The 22476-nt window shown below is 41.9% G+C and overlaps 1 protein-coding gene across 4 annotated transcripts in view; it reads right to left on the bottom strand.

Moving 5' to 3' along the window:
• Positions 1–22476, bottom strand: part of TRMT12 (tRNA methyltransferase 12 homolog) — a 64615-nt gene that overhangs the window by 12439 nt on the left and 29700 nt on the right. For 2 of the 4 annotated variants that reach the window (XM_032415732.1, XM_032415733.1), the window contains 2 exons: positions 8005–8207; positions 5189–5380 (listed from right to left, as the gene is read on the bottom strand). The gene's annotated coding sequence lies outside the window, so the exon portion shown is untranslated. Of the gene's footprint in view, positions 1–3997; positions 4098–5188; positions 5381–8004; positions 8208–22476 lie in introns of those variants that run through there. The other 2 variants (XM_032415734.1, XM_032415735.1) reach the window with 2 other exon arrangements.

The following is a 22476-nucleotide window of genomic DNA, read 5'->3' as shown; positions in this document are numbered from 1 at the left end:
CAAAATGGAACTCAGCTTGCGTTCTCCCCACTCCTCTTTAGCTCATGAAATGCCCTGCCAGTCTCCTAGTTGCTCATGTCACAAACCTGGGACTTTTCTTTTACTTATGCCCCTCCCTTGCCCTCAGTGCTCACAACAAAACCACCTCCATTTTGAATGGACTTTACCTGCTGCAGAGTTCCCCAGAGAGAATCCCCTTCTCTCTGCACAGTGTCCTAGACTATGTCTCACAGTTTCCCGAGTGGATTGTTCACCTCTGTTTACTTCACCGATAACATACTCTTATTTAACTCCCTTTATTTAATGTCAGAGTATTTGAAGTAAAAACCAAGATGGTGAAGAATTTTTTTCATAAGCTTTGTTTTATTATATAAAGAGCTACATTGTCACATTACGAAGTACATAATGCCATAATTGAATGTTCCATTATTGTACGTGGGCTTTGAATAATTCATATTATGATACTCAGAGCTTGAGACTTTGTAATATTTAAGTTTATAAAAACTCAAAAATAATAAGATTTAATAAAATTTTTATTTAAATTCTCACTTTAATCCATTAGTAATTTCATTCCATCGTGGCCAGAGAACATACTATGTATACTTTCAATCCTTTTAGGGTTATCGAGGCTTTATTTTATGACCTAGCATATGGTCTATCTTGGAGAATGTTCCAGGTGCACTTCAGAAGAATGGGTGTTCTGCTGTTGGTGTGGAATGTCCTGTAGTTGTCTGTTAGTCTGTATCCTTTTAGCTTATTATCAGGTAAAATAATTTTCTGGTCATTATAATTCACAACCATAGTGGGAGTCAATTCAAAAACTAGAATGCCTAGTATTAAGTGCTAATCTAAACACATTGTCCTCTCTTCTTCCCATGTACTCAACACACTCCCTCCCTTTGCTGCAGCTCACTTTCATGACTGGTCTCACTGCCCAGATAATTCCCTTCCCAAGACCAGTCAGAACATCCTCAGGAAAGCCTTCTCTAACCTCCTATCCATCTCCCCAGTAAGGAAAATTCTTACCAGTGATTCTCATAGCACCATGTTCTTCTCTTAGAACCCTTTCCAGTCATATTTTTTTCATTTTTAAATTGGATTAATGGCTATCTTCCCACAAGTGTGTAAGTTTCAAGGGGGTAAGGAGCTGGATTCCCCCCATTACTGTATTTCCTTATTGTATTTATGAAGACCTGTCACATATAGTACATTCTCATAAAGTATCCGTAGAATGAACACATAAGTGAGTGAGTGAGTGAATGAATGAACGAATGAATGATGGAAGAAGAAAGATGTACAGGAAAAACAGTTTATGGCCCAAGGGAGCGTTTTAGTTCCAAGTTGTTGCCACTAGATGGCAGCAACAATCAGCACCAAAGTAGTTGCCGCCTTTGAGTAAAGTTCTTGTGTTTCTTTTCTTTTTTTTTTTTTAAGATTTATTTATTTTAAAGAGAGAGCGAGAGAGTGAGCAGGATTGGGGAGAGGGGTAGGGGGAGAGAATTTTCAAGCAGACTCCCCGCTGAGCGCGGAGCCAGATCCCGATGCCACTGGGCTTGATCCTAGGACCTTTGAGATCATGACCTGAGCGGAAACCAAGAGCCAGACACCCAACTGACTGAACCACCCAGGCACCCCAAGTTCTTGGGTTTCTAATGGTTTGGATGTCCAGGCCTCCTCAGGGGGCCTACCATTCTCCATTCAGCTCTATTAGACATCCCTTCCTGACACGGCCAATCCAGATGCATGAATGTGTTTGGCAGCAAGTAATAAAACTCCCAACAAACAGCAGCTCAACAGTGGGTAGGGAGGTAGATATTTTTTAAATATGAAAAGCAGTTCAGGGCTTGTGTATCGGTTCAGGGAACTCCCCAGTAAACCAGGCTCCTTCTCAGTCTTAGTGTGACCCTTTTATCCTTGAGGCTTCAATATGGGCACAATACTTCTAGGCTCTGTGAGCAAGATGAGGCAGAAAGAATAGGGCAGATCAAGAGAAGTGCCTACCCCTTGGACTTCTGCCAACCCCTCTGGGACAGAAAGGGGTCCCAAAGCCACCCTGACTGCAGGGTGGACTGGCTTTACTTTTTGATTATGGGGCTAAATCGAGGAGACATAAGGGAGAGTGAACAAACATCAGCCATTAAGTGACATTCCTCTAGGCAGTAAGCGAAAAAGCCCCCTGGAAACAACAAAGAGGCTCTGGAGAGGAGTTTGGATGAAAGACAGGAAGGAGACGTAGGAGCAAAGACTAACTTGTGTGAAGAAGTTTTAATAATATAGTTTAGCTAAGAAAGGACTGAGCTGACTCTTACTGCTTTCACTTTCACTCAGCAAGCTCTGAAAATTTGAATTCAACTGGGAATCATCTTTTTCAGGAGGTCCTTCCAGACTTCTCTTTCCTTTTCCTCCGACCTGGGTTTTTAAAAAATTTTTTAAGGACAATGTTAAAAAAAAAAAAAAAGATATAAAAGAATTTTTTTTAAAGTAGGCTCCAAGCCCAATGTGGGGCTCGATCTCACGACTCTGAGATCAAGAGTCTCACGCTCCATATTCTGAGCCAGCCGGGTGCCCCAGATTTAAAAGTATTTTTAATAGTGGCACTGAGGAAAATAATAGGTAACATTTATAAAGTGCTTACCATGTGCCAGGCACTAATTTCAATGTTTTCTATTAAGGAACTTCTCCAAGAACTCTGTGAGGTGTTTACAATTATCATTCATGTTTTTAAAAAAAGGATATGACCATTGTCACCGAGCTAGGAAGTGGTGCAGCCAAGGTTCACATCCAGACCAACTGACTCCTGAGTCCACATTTTTACCCCCTGCCCCATGCTGCTGTCAAGCACAACTGACCTACCAGTTTTTGGCGGTCTCCAAAATGATGCCACGTGCCCCATGAGTATGCATGATGGTCCCAGTGGGGGGAGGAGAGGAAATACTAAATTTTTCTTCTTTCAATTCATTTTTTGTGTCCCGTATCTTTAATTTCTCTATCTGCATATATGTAATGAAGTACATAGTATATTAGCACTGTAACCCTTTTCCAAGATTTATATGTAAGATACACAGATGCATAGTTTAGAGCTCTCTGGGTTAGAGAGGTGCAGGTTTGAAAAGGGGGGGCTTTTTAGAGAGGCTGGCTGAGTGTGTTTGTATTACTAGGTGTTGCCACCAGGGGGAGGCTTTCCTGGGCAAAGAGACTGGTGACATTTCCAAAGGGAGGGCTTAGGGATTTCATTACTTTCTTTGTATGGCTGCAGTGAGTACTCTCTGAACACACTCTCCATCTTCCTTCTGCCCACTGGATGCTTTTCACACACCTGGCTGGTCCATCCACCTTTAGGCTTTAGGAAATCACTGCAGAAGATGACCTATCCCAGCCCAGAGAGAAGGCAGAAGAGCATTTCTATCCTTCCTCTCCACCTAAACACTCCTTGCCCCTAAACTCAGCTCAGGCATCACCCCCTCCTCCTTCCCCCGCCATTCTGCCTCCCTCCCCCCCACCACTCCCTCCATCTGAAGGAATCCATGCCTCTGCTAATATGCCATTAAAATCTCCTCATTTCTCACACGTAGCACGTGCCACAGGGTACAGAGATCCACTTCGCCAACAGTGACCCCCTCAAGAGCAGGGGACCTTGTTTCCTTCTCTCTGGCCTGACGCTCAGCACAGTGCCTGGGCAAGGACTCTTCGTCTAGAAATGAGTTTCCAGAGTCAGGCTGTTCTGCTCTCAGGGGACTAAATGTGAACCATCTCACCCAGCCGAATTAAGGCACCGTGGCTCCATTCACACAAAATTTCACCTTCGGACAGCATTAGCTTGTGAGTCACTTTCCTGTTCTGAGAAGCGGATCTACTGTGACGGTGACAAAGCTTAAGCTTCAGGTCCCGTCAGGTGCATGGGCTCCTTCCGAAGATCCTGGACCCTGGGTGACGCCTTTCACAGTGGTTTCACAGGGTCATGTGCTTTTGTAAGATTTGCAAAAGTAAGATGACTTACCCACAAATGGTTAAGATCGCTGTGTCGCTCCATGCCACCTTCCTCTCTGGTAGGGTGTGGATGTGGGCATCTTGGGGAGTTGGTAGGTGAAGTTAAGATGGGATACATTTAGGCGCACCTGGGTGGCTCAGTCGGTTAAGCGTCTGCCTTCGGCTCAGGTCATGATCTCAGGGTCCTGGATCGAGCCCTGAGTCAGGCTCCCTGCTCCACGGGAAGCCTGCTTCTCCCTCTCCCACTCCCCCTGCTTCTGTTCCCTCTCTCCCTGTGTCTCTCTCTGTCAAATAAATAAATAAAATCTTAAAAAAAAAAAAAGATGGGATACATTTAGTCTGGTTTAGTGTGATACATTTATGTGATCGCATTCTCTTCTGTGTGTAGTTAAGTGCTTGCTAGCCATTCAGGCTTAGGAATTTCAGAGATACTTGTATGGCTAGCTGCTGGATTCACCTGGTCTCTCGACACAGAAATACAGGACCAGGTGTTCCATGGGGATGTGAGCATGTTTTCTGATGCTGGGCACTTGAAGGATGTGAGTCACGGAGGAGAAACCAAGTTTCTACTGTGCAGAAAGCTTCTTTTAACCTTCAGGCATGTATATTTTTAAATGGAGGCTTCAGTTCTCAACAATGTCTGATTAACATTCGGTTCAGAATATACTAGATAACACAGCACATTCATTATAAATGTGCCATACATTAGAAAAGAACTTAGGAATAGGATATATATATCTTTTAAGTAATCTCTACACCCAACATGGGGCTTGAACTCATGACCCGGAGATCAAGAGTCACATGTCCTACTGACTGAGCCAGCCAGGCATCCCGAGAGTAGGATATTTAGTGAAAGATCACATTCAACACAAGTTCAGCTCATTGAGACACATGCTTCCCATTCAAAAACACACAGCACTCATTAAGCTGTTTTGGTGGAATTTCAAAGCAAGAATCTTGCTTCAGGTCTGTGTTCTAGCCTCCATGTCTTAATCATTATACCATTCATCATCCAACTTCAGGAGTACTCAACTTTTCTGGGTTAGATCCCCTTTTGGCAGAATAGAGCAAAAGTGTGAAATTCCTACAAGAGGGAACTTCCTGTAGGACAAGAACACAGAACCGAGAGCAAGAAGGAAAAGAATAAAAGGACAGTCTGGCTCTCCAATGTCAGCAGCATGGAGAGTAGACGAGGTCTTACCTGATGCTTAGGTCTCACTTTGGCCTTTCTCAGAGTTTCCAAAAGAATCTCCTGTCACTCAACTCATTAGTCTTAAAAAGGACAAATAGGTGATTTCTCTGACAACATGTTTCTATTTTTTGATCAAGAAATTTTAAAACCAAGTGGCTGCTGGCTGAGGATCTTCCAAAACATTACAGTTCTTGTGTAAACCTAAAGAACAAAAGAAAAGTCCAGAGTCACACTCCCCTATGTCAACTACATCGATGCAGTTCAGGCCTGGAAATCATAGAGCAGGGGCCAAACACACTTTTCACATAAAAACACTTAAAAGAGGGGCGCCTGGGTGGCTCAGTCATTAAGCGTCTGCCTTCAGCTCAGGTCATGATCCCAGGGTCCTGGGATCGAGCCCCGCATCGGGCTCCCTGCTCAGCGGGAAGCCTGCTTCTCTCTCTCCCACTCCCCCTGCTTGTGTTCCCTCTCTCGCTGTGTCTTTCTCTGTCAAATAAATAAATAAAATCTTAAAAAAAAAAAACATTTAAAAGAGATGCAATCAATGCAACTTCGTTTCGTCTGCATAAAACCAAGTGAGACAGTCATTTGCTCTTTGCTCTTAATGCCCCACAGATGAAAAAATTAAAATCCTGTTTTGTCACTATTGTATACATCAATAAAATGTATGTTTTTTAAATTAAAAATTAGATGGCGGGGTCCCTGGGTGGCTCAGTCGGTTAGGCGTCTGCTTTCAGCTCAGGTCATGATCTCAGGGTCCTGGGATCCAGCCCTACATCAGGCTCCCCACTCAGTGGGGAGCCTGCTTCTCCCTCTACCCCTCCACCCCCATTCCCACTCATGCTCTCTCTCTAAGAAATAAATAAAATCTTTAAAAAAACTAGATGGCAACACACACATTTGAGTTTATCAGAATTTTTATGCTTGTAGGCCACAAACTAGTAGCAATAATAAGACCAGCAAGAGTTCTCTGAAGTTGCATGTTTTATACATTCCAACCCCTGATCACAAAAACAAATGTCAATCAACCATGTTAGAGGAGAGACTGGGTCATATTCCTACTCTCTATGTAGAAAAGGATACTATAAAATTGTTGTCACATGTAGAGGGAATCAAAGGATATGCAGCTAAATATGAAGAAAAGGTCTTATTTAGGTGCCTTAAACACTTAAGAACAATACTGTTATTTTTCTATTTTGTAATGTTTGTGATATTTGTGAATTTTTTTTTTTAAAAAGGTAGCAATATGTTGGGATTTCTTTTCTTATTCTAGATACATATTTGCTTTTGTTCCTATTTTTATATTTGTAATTTTGTATCCTTTCCCCCCCCCCATTTTTGGAGGTATAATTGACATATAACATTATATTAGTTTCAGGGGCACAAGTAATGATTCCATGCTTGCATATAGTGTGGAATGATCACCACAAGAGTTTAAGTAACATCCGTCACCACACACAGTTACAAATTGTGTTTTCTTGCCATGAGGACTTTTTCAGATCTACTCTCTTAGGAGCTTTCAGATATGCAACACAGTCATATTAGCTGTAGTCACCATGCTCTACATTATATCCCTCTGACTTATTTATCTTATAACTGGTAGTTTATACTCTTTGACCCCATAAAGACAGCCACAAATTTCTAAATCCCAGGCCCCCACAGAACCTGAATCTGCTGCTGGCTGTTCTGAGAATGCCTTAGGGTTGCCTGGAGAAAGGACTGAGCTTGCACTACTCTCCTTCTCAGCCCTGGGCCCCACTAGCATATGCTGGGGGGCGTGCGGGGTGCAGGATGCTGGCAGAGTTCCCTCCCCTTTACCACGAGTGGTCCCGGACACTTATCCACTATATTTGGGATAAGCAATGGTTGCTTTATTCTCTATAATTCAACTTCATTTTTAACCTGAAGTTTCTCTTCCTCCCAGCCGATAGGAAATTAAACTCATTCCTGGGGTTCTCCCCACTGAGGATTGGGCCATGGTTTTGGGGACGCTCTGAACACTGTGAATTTTGACATGATTTCAATATGATGATGGTGTCAAAGTACAGGGAAATGGGGGTTCTGGTCGGCTATGACTACATTTGCGTGCGTCTGTGTGGCTTCTTGGCATCCCCACCATACTTGGGTGGGTCGGGCACTTTTTCAGGAGGCTTCCTGCATTTTCCATGTGCCTAGACAAAATCCAGGGGCCATTCCAGGATGTGGGACCTGCTTCGCTCTTCACTCAGGACCCACAGAACCATTCTCTCTCATCCCTGCCACCCCCACCCCGCTCCCACATTTTTTTTTTAAAGATTTTATTTATTTATGTGAGAGTGAGCACGAGCAGGGGGGAGGGGCAGACGGAGAGGGAGAAACAGACTCCCCGCTAAGCAGGGAGCCCGACATGGGGCTCCATCCCAGGACCCCGGGATCATGACCCTGGGATCATGACCGGAGCCAAAGGCTGATGTTTAACCGACTGAGCCGCCCAGGTGTCCCCCCACCACTCCCACATTTTTGCTGAATTTCCCTTTTCAGTTTTGCCCCCAGGCTTCTTGCCCAGACTATTAGCATGTACCTGGGATTCCGCTCTGATTCTGGGGATTGGGCTTTGGGGAAGAATTTCAGGAAGCCAGGCAGGCCAGTCCTGCTCTCTCCTGTTACATCCCTCCCGAGGTCACAAGCAATAAGCCTTGTAAATGTGAGTGGGAACAGAGGGAAAAGGGGGCACCCGAAAAACTTAGAAATAAATACTTCAAAATATGGTCTAACACATCTATTTATGCTGAATTATTTATTCTGAGTATGGCTGTCAGGCCTTGTCCTACGAAAGCCTTACTTACCATTTTGCATAACCTGCACGACGGACCTTGAGTCATGCCTTCTACCTGCTCCGCTGGTGTTGAAGCTGCGTCCCAGAGAGACTCACTAACCTGAGCAGGATGACGCAAGCCGGGTGTGATGTGAGCCCAGGCGAAGCGATCCTCACGTGCGCTGCGTCCTGAGGGCAGGCGCGCGGGGCGTCGCTGCGGAATCCAGGGCACATCTGTCAGGGAGAGACACAGCTGGGCCTGTGGACGCAGCAGCTCGGCCAGTTAATACCTGTGCGACCCGGGGTGTGTTCCACCTAAATGATCTGGCCCTCAGTTCCCATACCAGTAAATTAACAGTGTGGAGCTAAATTCTCTGCACCCCAGTTTCCTCACAAGAAAATGAATGATGCCCAGCTGGATGGCTTCAAATGCTCTATCTAGTCCAGACGTTCTGGGGCTCCAAACTGTCTTTTAAATTCCAGCCACCAGAGTGGCTTCTCTCAAAGTGACCCCACAGGCCCCCCCAACACACACACACACCATCCGAATGGTCCGGCAGAGCAGGTTTAAAAAGCACGTTCAGGTGCTCAACACTGAGCACCCACACTACACGAGGGGCTGTGCGAGATGAGGAGGGGACAGAGGTCAGAAGGACAGACACGGATTTAGGTTTCTCAGGAGTTCTTTCGGGGAGATTTCCACCCTGGCTTCATCATTTCTACCACGTTACCCAAGGCAAGTCACTTAAGCTCTCTGAGCTTCAGTTTATCTTTACTTGGGTGACAATAATTATACCTCTCACAGAACTGCTGGAGAGTTCCAGAATTTTATGTATGTGAAGTCCTCAACAAACTGCCTGGCACAGAGTGAGAATTTAAAACTTTCTGGCTGTTGCTTCATCATCATTGTCATCATCATCACTCCAGAGCAATGCCTCGTCATGGAAGATGCTCAGAGATGTGTTTTCATTCATTGCATAAATAAACAAATTATCGGGCGCCTGGGTGGCTCAGTTGGTTAAGCGACTGCCTTCGGCTCAGGTCATGATCCTGGAGTCCCGGGATCGAGTCCCGCATCGGGCTCCCTGCTCAGCGGGGAGCCTGCTTCTCCCTCTGACCCTCCCCCCTCTCATGTGCTCTCTCTCTCTCTCTCTCTCTCACTCTCTCAAATAAATGAATAAATAAAATCTTAAAAAAAATTAAAAAAAATAAACAAATTATCTCCCATGGCAAGAAGGAGGAGGAGGAGGAAGGGGAAGGGGAAAGGGAAGGGGAAGGAGAAGGGGAAGAAGAAGGAGGAGGAGGAGGAGGAGGAGAAGAAGAAGAAGAAGAAGAAGTAGAAGAAGAGGAGGAAGAAGAAGAGGAAGAAGAAGAAGAAGAAGAGGAGGAAAAAGAAGAGGGAGGAGGTCATCCGTGCTGGGACCTTGTTGGTGTTGCTTACTTTCTTGCCTGTTTTCTGTCTCAGGGCATTAGAGAACCCACCTCACGGAGTCATTAGGAGAATTTCAGAAGATGAGGCCAAGTTGGCCACTGGTATTTCTTATCACTGAAGGGAGGGGAGCACATTTGTAGACCGGCATTCCTGTCTGCACCCCATCAGCTCACAGGGTGCCATGGAGAGACTACGGGGCAGCCTCCTTCAGTTTGCTCCATCCAGAAAATGGCATCGCCGCCTGCCCAGCCTTCAAGAACAAGTTGCAGGAGTCATCCTGACATTCTTCCTTTCTCATTCCTCTACAACCAGACCTTCAGCAAGTGCTGTCCGTTCTAGGTCCAAAAGATACCTTGGGTATGCCCCCAGCTCTCCACCCTCATTGTCTTCACCATTATCTCCTGCCCAGATGACTCTAGCTCGAAACTGGAAGGCCCAGTTGTACCTAGAATTCATTCTCTATGCAGAGCCAGAGTTCTCTTTTTAAAACATAAATCTGATCATGTCTCTCCCCCAGCTCAAAACCGCTCAATGTCTCCCATTGTTCTTAGGATAAAATTTAACTTACACGTGCCAGGAAGCCCGGTATGGTCTGGCCTGCCCAGTCCCACAGAATGGTCTAAGCTCTTTGCCATCTGTCAGCATTTTCATCGGCTTCCTCTCTAGGGGATGCTCTTCCTCAGGTCTTCATATGGCTCCCTCCTCTTCATCTTTACGTCTCAGCTCAAATGTTACTTCCTCATTCAGAGCATTCCTGGTCCCCCTTGTCTGAAGTGCCCTTTTCCAGGTTGCTTTTCTTCAATATCTTGCTAATTTCCTCAGTGTGTTCCCACAACTTGTGACCTTCTTCATTTGTTCATTACTTATATAATGTGTATCTCCAGCTCTTTCATGCAGTTCAGAGACTTTGCTGTCGTGTTCATCACTGTATCTCTCAGTGCTTAGCAAAGTGACCGGTACACAGTAAATATTCAATAAATGCTTCTTGAATGAGTGACTGTATGATTAAGGAACATGTAAGTAAATGAATGATGAAATAAATGGTGTTCACTCATGCTAACTTCCCATTGTCCTAGACTCAGTCCTGGACAGAAATCTGCTCTGCTCGGTTAAATGGTATATGTTGGGGGTAGGGTGGTCCAGTGGGAGACTCAACCCATGAGATGGGGCACTCAGAAGGAATCCAAGGACACAACCTGAAAGTGCCAGAGGTTTATCTTATAATACTTCCTAGAGAGTCCACCAAGATCAGACAGGAGGCGTGCATTCTAGACAACACGGGTGCTGGCGATGCTGGAGTAGCAAATCGGTCTCACTCTACAGCCCTACTCAGGGGAATGAGTCTTGAGGGAGAGGAAGAGAGTCACGAGCTCCCTACCAATTAATCCACAAGTTGCAGGAAAGGGCTGCAGGGTCTGGTACCTGCACCTGGAGGAGAGCATGTAGGTGTTTTGAGCCAGCCTGGGTACACCGTGGGAAAAGTGTCAAGGAGTGGCCCAAGACAGCATGGTTGCCCAGAGAAGTGCCCTCTCTGGTAGCTCAAAACTTCAAATGGAAATTCTCTCTATCTCTACCACTTATGTTAAAGGCAGGAGAGATCAAGGGATCTAGCCCAGTACCTGTTGAACAGGAAACAGCTCTACTGGCTCCATTTTACTATTAAATGAGTGTTAAACATGATTCTTCTTATTACCTAACCAACACTTTCCTCTTTAACAGGAAATGCATTGACAAAACTTTAAATCTACACACATATGGTCAACTAATTTTCAAGGAAAGTACCAGAAATACACAATGCGGAAAGGATAGTCTCTTCAATAAATGGTGTTGGAAAAACTGAATACCCACATGAAAAGGAATGAAATTGGATGCTTATCCACACACAAAAAAATCAATTCAAAATCGATTAAAGACTTAAGTGTAAGACCTGAAACTTTAAAACCCCTAGAAGAAAACACAGGAAAAAAGCTCCTTCATATTGGTCTTGGTAATGATTTTTTGGAAATGACACCAAAAGCCCAGGCAACAAAAGCAAAAATAAACAAGGGGTGCTGCAACAAACTAAAGCGCTTCTGGACAGCAAAGGAAACATAATAAAGGCAACCTATGGAATGGGAGAAAATATTTGCAAACTGTATATCCAATAGGGGTTAATATCCCAAATATATAAGGGACACTTAACAACTCAATAGCAAAAACAAAGCAAAACAAAAACCAAATAACCTGATTAAAAAATGGGCAAAGGATCTGAAAAAACATTTTTCCAAAGAAGACATACATACAAGTGGCCAACAGCTCTATGAAAAGATGCTCAACATCACTCATCATCAGGGAAATGCAAATCAACTATTACCTCATACCTGTTAAGATGTCTATTATCATAAAGACAAGAGATAACAAGTGTTGGAGAGGGTGTGGAGAAAGGGGAACCCTTGTGCACTGTTGGTGGGAATGTAAATTGGTGCAGCTACTATGGAAAACAGTATGGGGGGGTTCTCAAAAATTAAAAATAGAACTACTATATGATCCAGCCATTCACTTCTGAGTATTTATCCTAAGGAAATGAACTTGCTATTTGGAGGAGATTAGCATTATTCACAATAGCCAAGATATGGAATCTAAGTGTCCATCAACAACTGAATGGTAAAGAAAAAATATATTTATGTAATATAGATATCATATAAATGTATTATATGATAAATAATATACTTACATATATTTATGTATCATTTAAATATATATTGGAATATTATTCAGCCATAAAAAAGAAGAAAATCCTGCCATTTGCAACAATGAATGAAACTGGAGGGCATTATGCTCAGTGAAGCAAGCCAGACAAAGTCAAATACTTTGTGATTTCACATGTGGAATCTAAGCAAACAAACAAAAAGGCTGAACTCATAGAAACAGAGAATGGAATGGTGGCTGATGGGGGCTGGGGGTTAGAGAAAGTGGGAGATGTAGGTCAGAGGGTACAAACTATCAAAGATGAACAGGTTCTGAGGATCTAATGTACCGCATGGTGACTAGAGTTAATAATACTGTTTTATACACTTGAAAATAGCTAAAGGAGTAGATTTTAAGCATTTTCACCAAAAGAAAGGTAACTATGTGACGTGATGGATGTGTTAATTAACTTGACTGTGGTGAACATTGCCCAGGATGCCTGGGTGGCTCAGGTGGTTAAGTGTCTGACTCTTGATTTTGGCTCAGGTCTTGATCTTGGAGTCGTGAGATCAAGCCCCGTGTCAGGCTCCGTGCTGGGCATGGAGTCTGTTTTAAGATTCTCTCTCCTTCTCCCTCTGCCCCTTTCCCTCCTGTTTGTGCTCTCTCTCTCTCTCAAAAAAATATTTTTCCCTATATATGTATATCAAACCATCACATTGTACACTTTAAATATATTACAATTTTGTCAATTTTTAATAACCCAGTAAAGCAGGGGGGGCTTAAACCCTCATGCTTCTGTGATAGTTTAAATAGTTAATGAAACAATGAACATTCAGCAAGAAACCACTAAATGTCAGCAGTTTATTTTGATTAAAACCCTCAAGGAGCCTCTCTCAGATCTGTACCTCCTTAACATTGGCAAAATAATACAGTGTTCCTAACCCTTAATAAATAACTTACGCAAACTGCTGAGCCAAAGGGCATTCTAACCACCTAGTCTTTCCCTGGGAACAGGAGGCTGTCAGGAAATTCTAACCAACCAGGTCACAGCCATTTACATACACACAGAGTTGGCAGGAAACTTAGCACTTCCTGGATTTCTCCTTATTTTCCTTATGAAAATTTAGGCATTTTCTCATTCCTGTTTTTCTGGCTGCCCTTCATATTCTAGGATACTTCAACCATAATTGATATTGGTTAAATGACCACACCCAAATTTCTTTTAGTTCTTCAGGTTATATGTTGGCAAATACAATTAAGTTACAAATCATATGAATTGTTAAAGACGTATCGGCAAAAAATACTCTTGAGGCATTCTGAAGAATGCCCTACAAACAAAATGTAGTGGTTTGAATAGTGTCCTCCCTCAAATTTACATCCACCTGGAATCTTAGAAGGTAACCTCATTTGGAAATAGTCTTAGCAGGTGTAATTAGTTAAGGTGAGGTCATAGCAGATCAGGTTGATTGCTCAATCCAATGATTGGTGTCCTTCTAAGAAGAGAAGAGGACACAAGAGGCACACAGAGGAGAGAAGGTCATGTGATGATGGAGTGAAAGACTGGAGTGAATGGGGCTATAAGCCAAGGAACCCCAAGGATTGCTGGAGCCATCAGAAGCTAGAAGAAGAGGAAGGATTCTTCCCTAGAGCTTTCAAAGGGAGCATGGCCCTGTGAACAGCTTGATTTTGCACTGCTAGCTTCCAGAACTATGACAGAATAAATCTTTGTTGTTTTAAGCCACCAAGTTTGTGACAATTTGTTCTGAGAGTCCTAGGAAACAAATACATACAATCTTCTGTAAAATAAAAACTATCTTCAACATTGCTCACTCATTCATTTGTGCATTTATTCAACTCTTATTTGTGTGTGCTTTTGTGGGGGAGGGCATCGACCTAGTGCTGGGGAACATGTGGATTACAGATGAGTTTCTATCCTCAATGTTCTAAGCAGACACACAGTAGGGTCAAGGGCTGGCTTCATGGGTGTGTGACCATGGCAGTCCCTTGTGGCCCTGAGCTTAGAAGTGTCCTGTGCTTGGTTTAACGCTCTGCTGTCTTGAAATTCTTAATAATTTTTGAACAAGGGACGCCACATTTTCACTGTGCAGTGAGCCCCACAAATTGTGTAGTCTGTCCTCACTATACACACAGGATAATTACAGAATCATTAACATTATAAAGGGGGTAGAGAGGAGAACCCATAATCCGAGGGGGATGTTTCTTTCACTAAGGCAGGTGAGGTAGGATGAATTCCTTAAAGAAGGAGTTTGTGTGGAGACAAGGTTCATTTGCCAGATGGTGAACAGAGTGAACAAGGTGTGCTTAAGCAGCGAGCCTTGTGGGATTGACCGGACAACTAAGTGGACTTGGGTAATACTAGCAGCTTACAGTACCACTAGGGGGTGCTCAGGGAGAGGTTGACTGATAGATGTGAGTAGGCTCTGGAAAGGCCTGTGGGCAGTAGAGAAGGCCTTGAATTTAGGCCAGAAGGTGATGGGGAACCACGAGGGATACTGACCAACAAGTGACAAGATCAGCTCTCCCAAGATGCTCCCGATTTCAGTTGTGCTGTCCTGTGCTCAGGGATCCAGCCACACAGATTTGACCATCAGTTCTCGCATGATTACACCAAGAAAGGAGTCCGAGAACTGATTCTCCCTTCTGGTGTCTGCTGCCCTTTTTCTCGGTACAAACAAGTTATATGGGCAACAGTATGTGTTCCGAGTCCATCAGGATTTGCTAGCCTGAAATAGAATGGTCCAGGAGGAGTTCTTGGTGGAGCTTCCTGGGCTTGGCCCTTCGGGGGGGTGTCCAGATGAGTCATCTCTAAAGTAAGGGTCATGCAACACAGGAGATTTTCCGCAACATTAGACCTTGTGGTTGGCTAAATAATGGGTCCCCAAAGATGTCTATGTAGTAATTCCCAGAACCTGTGAATATTTACACAGTAACAGGTACTCTGCAGATGTGATTAAATTCAGGATTTTGAGATTGGGGGATTATCCTGGATTATCTGGGTGGGCCCTGTGTAATCACAAGGATCCTTATAAGAGGGAGGCAAGTGGATCAGAGGGAGTAGTGAGAGGTGTGACAACAGAAGGAAGAAGTTGGAGTGATTCAAGGAAGGAGCCATAAACCAAGGCATGTAGGTGGCTTCTAGAAGTTGGAAAAGGCAAAGAAATGGATGCTTTTTGGAGCCTCTAGAAGAAACCCAGCTCTACCATCATCTTTTTTTTTTTTTTTTTAAAGATTTTATTTATTTATTTGACAGAGAGAGACACAGCGAGAGAGGGAACACAAGCAGGGGGAGTGGGAGAGGGAGAAGCAAGCTTCCCATAGAGCAGGGAGCCCGATGGGGGGCTCGATCCCAGGACCCTGGGGTCATGACCTGAGCCGAAGGCAGACGCTTAACGACTGAGCCACGCAGGTGCCCCATCATCTTTTTTTTAATTTTAAATTTTTATTTTTTTGAGTATGGTTGACACACAAAGTTACATGAGTTTCAGGTGTACAAAGTTTATATGTTAAGCAATGTTCAACTCACGTGAGGCTGCGTGTAGCTGCAAACCTGTCCCATTACATCACCGCTACAATATCATTGGCTGTATTCCTTACGCTCTGCCTTTTGTTCCATAACTGGAGGGCTGTATCTTGATTTTCTTTTCTTTTTTAAAGATTTACTTATCCATCTTAGAGAGAGAGAGACAGAGAGAGAGAGGGAGAGTTCCCGGGAGGAGGGGCAGAGAGAGAAGCCCAAGCAGGCTCCCTGCTAAGCGCGGAGTTGGATCTCATGACCCTGAGATCTTGACCTAAGCCGAAATCAAGAGTTGGACGCTCAGCGGACTGAGCCACCCCGGTGTCCGCGGTATCTTGATTTTAGACTAATGATCTCCAGGACTGTAAGAGAACAAATCTGTGTTGCTTTAAGCTTTTGGTAATGTGTTACAGGGAACTAATACAGATCTTTAGTAAATATTTGAACTCACTCTTTTTAAAGTTTCGTCTTTGTGTATGCTTATTATGTACATAAATATAGTGGTTCAAAGTTCAATACTGTGTGTAAATGTATACAGTTTAAAAATAAGTGAACATACAAAATTGAGGTCTTTTCAATCTTAATGATAAATGTATGCATATTCAAAAATGTGTGCAAATTAAAAAATAAGGGGAACAGAGGTCTAGATATAATATAAATTAATATAATTATTAATGTTCTTAATATAATTATATAAATCAATTATAATTAATATAATTTTATATGTATGTGACTATACATATACTCAATAATCACCAAAAAAGAAAAAGAATACTGTAGTTAGGCAGGTGGCAATATTTCCCACCTATTTGGTGGTTGCCTTAAAATAGCATAGAAAAATAAAAGTTCAAAAAAAGAAACTTGTCTATTCTTGGGTGTTCACTTGGCTATAGACTGCAGGGCATGTGCTGGACCTATAATCCTAGGACACTGTCATTGCCCACCGGTGTAGGTCCCCAAGAAACTATTTCCATTAAAAATCTGCTTTAACTTACATCCAAGGATGTGGTAGTTATTTTGAAATATTGTTGATTGCAAACTCATTTCATCAGAGGTCACTGAATAGGGCCAACTACTAGTTTTTTCTGGGATGTATCCTGGCAAAATCTATTATATTTACATCCAAGTGCCTTGCCTTGTTTGATTTTTAAGGAAAATAATTATGCAAATAGATGCACAGAAAATGTTTCTATAATTTAAAAATAGTTTTTAGGCTTTTGAAAAAAGTAGGCGGTGCTGGCTGTCCAGATCAGAAATGAAAGATAGTACTAACAACAAGAATAAATACATTTATACTGTTTATTATAAGAATGGCACTGTTCTAAGTACTCTGCACCTATTGACTAATTTAACCCTCACAGAAACCCTGTGATTGGTAATAGTAAATTGTATTACCATTATCCCCTTTTCATAGATAAGGAAATGAAGGCTCAAGAAAGTTAAAGGACATACCCAAGATTACACAGCTGGAGTGAGGCACCGCTGGAATCTGCACCCTGTGGCTTTTGCTCTATCACACTACACTGCATAGCCAATTAACAGAAAAGCAAATGATGGTGCAAGCTCCTATTTGAATTTTGGATTGTATTCCAAAGTCTGTCCAGTGTAGGGATGACCTATTTGTGGCTTCATGCTCAGTAAACACACACATATATTTATATGATAAACAAATATGGATAAACGGGGCTATTGCTTTATATGGTCTCTGCACAGATGGAATAATTATTCATGACTCCTATCCTTCAAACTGGTTCCTTTACAACTGGCTTTGATTCTAAATTTCCTCTGCATGGACTAACAAAATCACTGTCATATAATAGAAATATTGCTCCAATTGACTAGGGATTTGGGCTTATTTTTCATTGTTTTCATCATTAGTTATCTATTGCATTTAGAATGCACGTTGGGGATTCATGGTAGCATCTTCTCTAGAGATTCACTTAAAAGCTGACTGTGGGAAATGAATGAATGAAAAGAAGCGGATAGTTTCTATTAAATTATCTTTACATTGATTTCTCGGATTCAAAGAGAAGGTTCCAATTGTCATAATGGCCCAAGGAAAGAAAGTCAGAAAAATACATAGAGTTGCATGCGAAGTCATCTTTATTTTGGGGTGCCAATTTCAGGGGAAATAAAAATAACTTAGAGTATTCAAAGTAGGGGTGAAGTTCGTGATCAAGTTTCTAATATTGAGAGCTTTGCAGAAATGATCATAAACACCAAATCTGATCAATCAGAGTAAACTTTCCAACATGCATATCTAGGTAGCTCATTTTCCTGCTTAGTATCCTTTTATGACTGTCTGCCCATTATCTTCAGAATAGTGAGAATTCCTTGGCATTGTGTCCGAGCTTTTTTTTTGCCATGGCCCCTATGTGTTTCTCCGGGATACGTGGGCCCTCCTGTGAAGCACACTGTGCTCCGGCCGTGGGAAACAATATCACCCCCTTCCCAGCTTCTGAGGGCAGCATATGGCCATGTTCATGCCACCCTCTAAAATGTGGTTGCAGTGACAGCCCTTCCCCTCAGATGTCTACCCTGGCTTGTCTTCCATTTTCCATCTCCATCCCAGCTCAAGCGAAGTTCAGAATTCGCTCCCATATGGGCCCATGATCCAGATTGACCAGAACTCCCCTACAACGCTTACCTCCCTATAAGGATTTATTTGCTGGTCTGTCTTCCCCCCCAGACTGAACCCTGCAGGACCACAATCTCATTCTTTTCCTCTGAGTCCCTTGCCCCAGGCAGATATGGGCCACCTCAACCTGCTCTTGTCAGTTCTTCTCAACTCCTCCCTTTTAGCCCTGAAAGTATGAAAGAATGGATTGTGCATTTAAACATTCATGTCATTGAAGACCAGGGATAACTGCTTTGGTGCATGCCTGATTTAGGACATTTCCAAAGTTAATTTACGTTGACACCTGATTGTTATGATCACACTTACGTGCCTGGCTCCTGCATAAAACTCCACTGGAATTATTTTATGTTTGTTATATATGCTTCACAAAAATTTCAGTGTAAGAATTCTAAAACTATGTCTTAATAATTTTTATTAATTTTAATAATTTTTAAATGCATTAGGGGAGCTTGCTATTTTTTAAAGAAAAGAAACAATAACACAAGACTATCTTTTGTGTAAGAACAGACTATTGTGTGTTGGATTTGTTTTAGCAAGGGATCTGTCGTAGTTAAAAATCAGAACTAAGGCTAATGTCTGTAAATAAGATACTCTCAGAAAGAAAATATTAGAATTTTTTTGCATTGATATTGACAATTAAAACCATGTATTTGTTTAAACAGGAGTACCATCCATTTATTACATTTAGTGTTGCCTCTTAGAAAGGGAACTGCTTGAACTGCACTTAAGAGAATTGAATAGATCTTATATTTCTGGGGAGCAGAAGGAGAGGGACAAGCAGACTCTGGGCTGAGTATGAAACTGGAGACAGGGCTCAATCTCATGACCTTGAGATCATGACCTGAGCCAAAAGCAAGAGTCAGGCGCTTAACCGATTGAACCACCCAGGTGCCCCGTTATTTGTAAGTTTCTATATGCTACTGGTAATTTGTTACTTGAATTGCTACCCCTCCACCCCAGTTATCATGAAATTTTCTATTTACACATGCCAAAGAAGAGTTTCTTCAGGATGATCCTTGGATTACTAGCATGAGAATCACTTGAAGCTCATCTTAAAGATGCAGGCTCTTGGGCCCTACCCCAAGCTGTGGAATCAGAAACTGTAGTAAGGAGGGCACTGCTCCCCCATACTAGTTCAACTAGATAGCTTTTATTTTTCTCATAGCAAGAAATCTTGAGGTAGGTAGAGTAGGGTGGTATGGCAGCTTCACGATGCCTTCAGAGACCAGGGATCCTTCTGGCTTTCTTGTTTTTCTTCATTCTCACCCTCTTAAAATGTCGGCTCCATCCGTGAGCACTGAGTCCCATTGTAGGAAGAAGAAAGGGAGAAAGTCAAAAGGCCACAGCACTGAGTCTGCCACCTTTAATATGCTTCCTTAGATGCTCCACCCACTGGATTTCTCACTTATTTCTCATAAACTGTTTTTTTCTTCCTGAGTTTCTTCAATCGCATTTGATGGCTTAAACAAAATTTATATGCCATCTGATACATAGTGCTCAGTGTATGTGGAGGAAATACTTAAGACAGCTATATTAAAAAGAGGGGAAGGCATAGGGACCTAAATGGAATATGAATTAAAAATAATTTCTAATTGCATCAGAAACAAAATACTTAGGGATCAATCTAATGGAAAATGTATAAGAACTGTACACTGAAAACTACAAGACATTGCTGAGAGAAATTAAAGACCTAAATGCATTGGGAGATATTCATGAATTAGAAGGTGCTTCCTTCTCCTAATATTGGAGGGGGAGACGAACCATGAGGGACTATGGACTCTGAGAAACAAAGTGAGGGTTTTAAAAGGGAGGGGGGTGGGGGGATGGGCTAGCCCGGTGATGGGTATTAAGGAGGAGCACTGGGTATTATATGAAAACAATGAATCATGGATCACTACATCAAAAACTAATGATGTACTGTATGGTGATTAACATAACATAAAAAAAAAAAAAAGGTGCAATATTGCTAAGATGCCAGTTCTTCCCAATTTTTTCTTTAGGTTCTATGCAATCCCAGCCAAAATCCAAGTGGGCTCTTTGGTAGAAATTGACAGATTGGTCCTAAAATTTATATGTAAATGCAGAGTACTTAGAATAGCCAAAGCAATATTGGACATGGTTGGACACTTACTATAACACTACAGAATAAAGACAGTTTGAAATTGGTATAAGGATGGAAAAAAGGACTATGAGACTGAATTAAGAGTCCAGAAATATACAGGCACATATAAAGCTAAGTGATTTTTTGATAAAGGCACCAAGGCTGTTCAGTGGGCAGAGAAAAGACTTTTCAATAAGTAATGCTTCAACAACTGGACATTCATATGGGAAAAAAGTGAACCCCGATCTCTACCTCATGTAATACAGAAAAAATTACTTAAAATGGATCACCAACCTAAACATAAAAGCTAAAGTTTTGAAGTTTCTAGAAGAAAGCATAGCATATTATCTTTGTAACTTGGCAAAGACAAAGATTTCTTGGAACACAAAAAGCACTAATCATAGAAGAAGAAAACCTGTTGGCTAACTGAACATAATAATAAAAAAATAATAATTTTTAAAAGACAAAAAGAAGAAACCTGGTAAATTAGACATCATGAAAATAAAAATTTTCTGCTTATCAAAAAATCGATGGGGAGAAAATATTCACAGTGCCACATAAAGTTCTCTAGCAAGTCAAAAACAAAAAGACAAAATACCCTACCACCCAAAAAATTAGCACACACATAAATAGACATATCACACACAAACAAAGATGTATAATGGTCAATAAACACATATAAAAGTGCTCAATATAACTTTAATCATGCAAGGGCAAATTGAAATCATAATGAGACACCAATACACACCTACTAGAATGGCTAAAATGAAAAATACTGACAACACCAAATGTTGGCAAGGATATGGAACAATTAAAATCCTCATATGTTGCTGGTGCAAATGTAAAATGGTATAATCTCTCTGGAAAACTATCAGTTTCTTATAAGTAATAGTTTATTATAAATAAATAATCTTCTTATAAATAATCAGTTTCTTATAATCAGTTTCTTGTAGATAAACAGGTATCTATCCTATGCCCAACATAGTCACTTTTATGTGTTTATTCAAGAGAAATAAAATCATATGTCCACAAAAACCTAGTACAAGATTGTTCATAGCCGTTTTATTTATAATTTCCAAAATCTGGAAACCCTCCAAATGTCCATCAACAGGAGAATGGAAAAACAAACTGTGGTATATTTATACAATGACATACTGCTCAAAAACAAAAAGAACAAACTACTGACACATACAGAAACATGGACAAATACTGAAGAACAGTATGCTGAGTGAAAAAGCCAGGCAAGGTAATAGTATCCATTCCTGATTCTGCTTATATGAGGTTCTAGAACAGGCAGACCTGATTTATGCCGATAGAAGTCGGAACACCAATTGCCTGGCATGGGGCAGAATTTGATTAGGAGCGGGTGTGAGGAAACTACCTGGGGTGATTGAAATGTTCTGTAGTTTACAGGAGCATGGGTAAGTTGGGTGGCATGCCTTCACGAAATCTCACTGAACTTATACTGAGGTACAGTGCATTTTACCATATGTAAATCATTCCTGAAAAACACCTTGAATCCTGACTACTCTGCCTTTAAAACAAAAATATAGGGATGTCCTAATGATCTGCCTTTTCTGTCAATAGAGATGTGTTATGGAAATCTGTGATTCAGTCACTGTGACCATTGTCAAGGAAAAGCTTGCAGCCATTCTAAACAATGTTGAGGAATGGTTAAAAATGGTTAAAGTGATGGATTTGCCATCACATGAATCTTAGATGTGGGAAACATGTTGTCTACGACTGTGGAAGGCTATATTGTGAAGCTAGCATCTGAGGCACAAGGCATCTTACAGACTTTGGGGAAGAAATCAAGAGTCACATAGTTAAAGATAATGATTAATAAGGCTTTCTTTAATGGGTCATCTCTCCACTCATGCACCAAGCATGTGAAATTGCTCTGTGCATCCATGGGCATCCAATCTCTCAGTGCTTTCTGTGCTGTGGCTGGGATGTGCCTTTGATGCTCAGGAATATTTGGCTGACACCCATCATCCTTTAGGCTCAGGCAGCTGCTGTCCAAGGTCTGGGCCACCCCACTGTGTGCCCCGGTTATCTTTAGTGTTTACGTTAAATCCCCAGATGCCAAATTTCTCATTCTGATGCTGGGTACTTGCCAAACCATCAGAT

Source organism: Phoca vitulina, unplaced genomic scaffold, assembly GCF_004348235.1.
Source record: "Phoca vitulina isolate PV1807 unplaced genomic scaffold, GSC_HSeal_1.0 scaffold18, whole genome shotgun sequence".
In the NCBI taxonomy this organism is placed as follows: Eukaryota; Metazoa; Chordata; class Mammalia; order Carnivora; family Phocidae; genus Phoca; species Phoca vitulina.
Note: the sequence above shows the minus strand (reverse complement) of the source record. Positions and strands in the feature narration are given on the sequence as shown.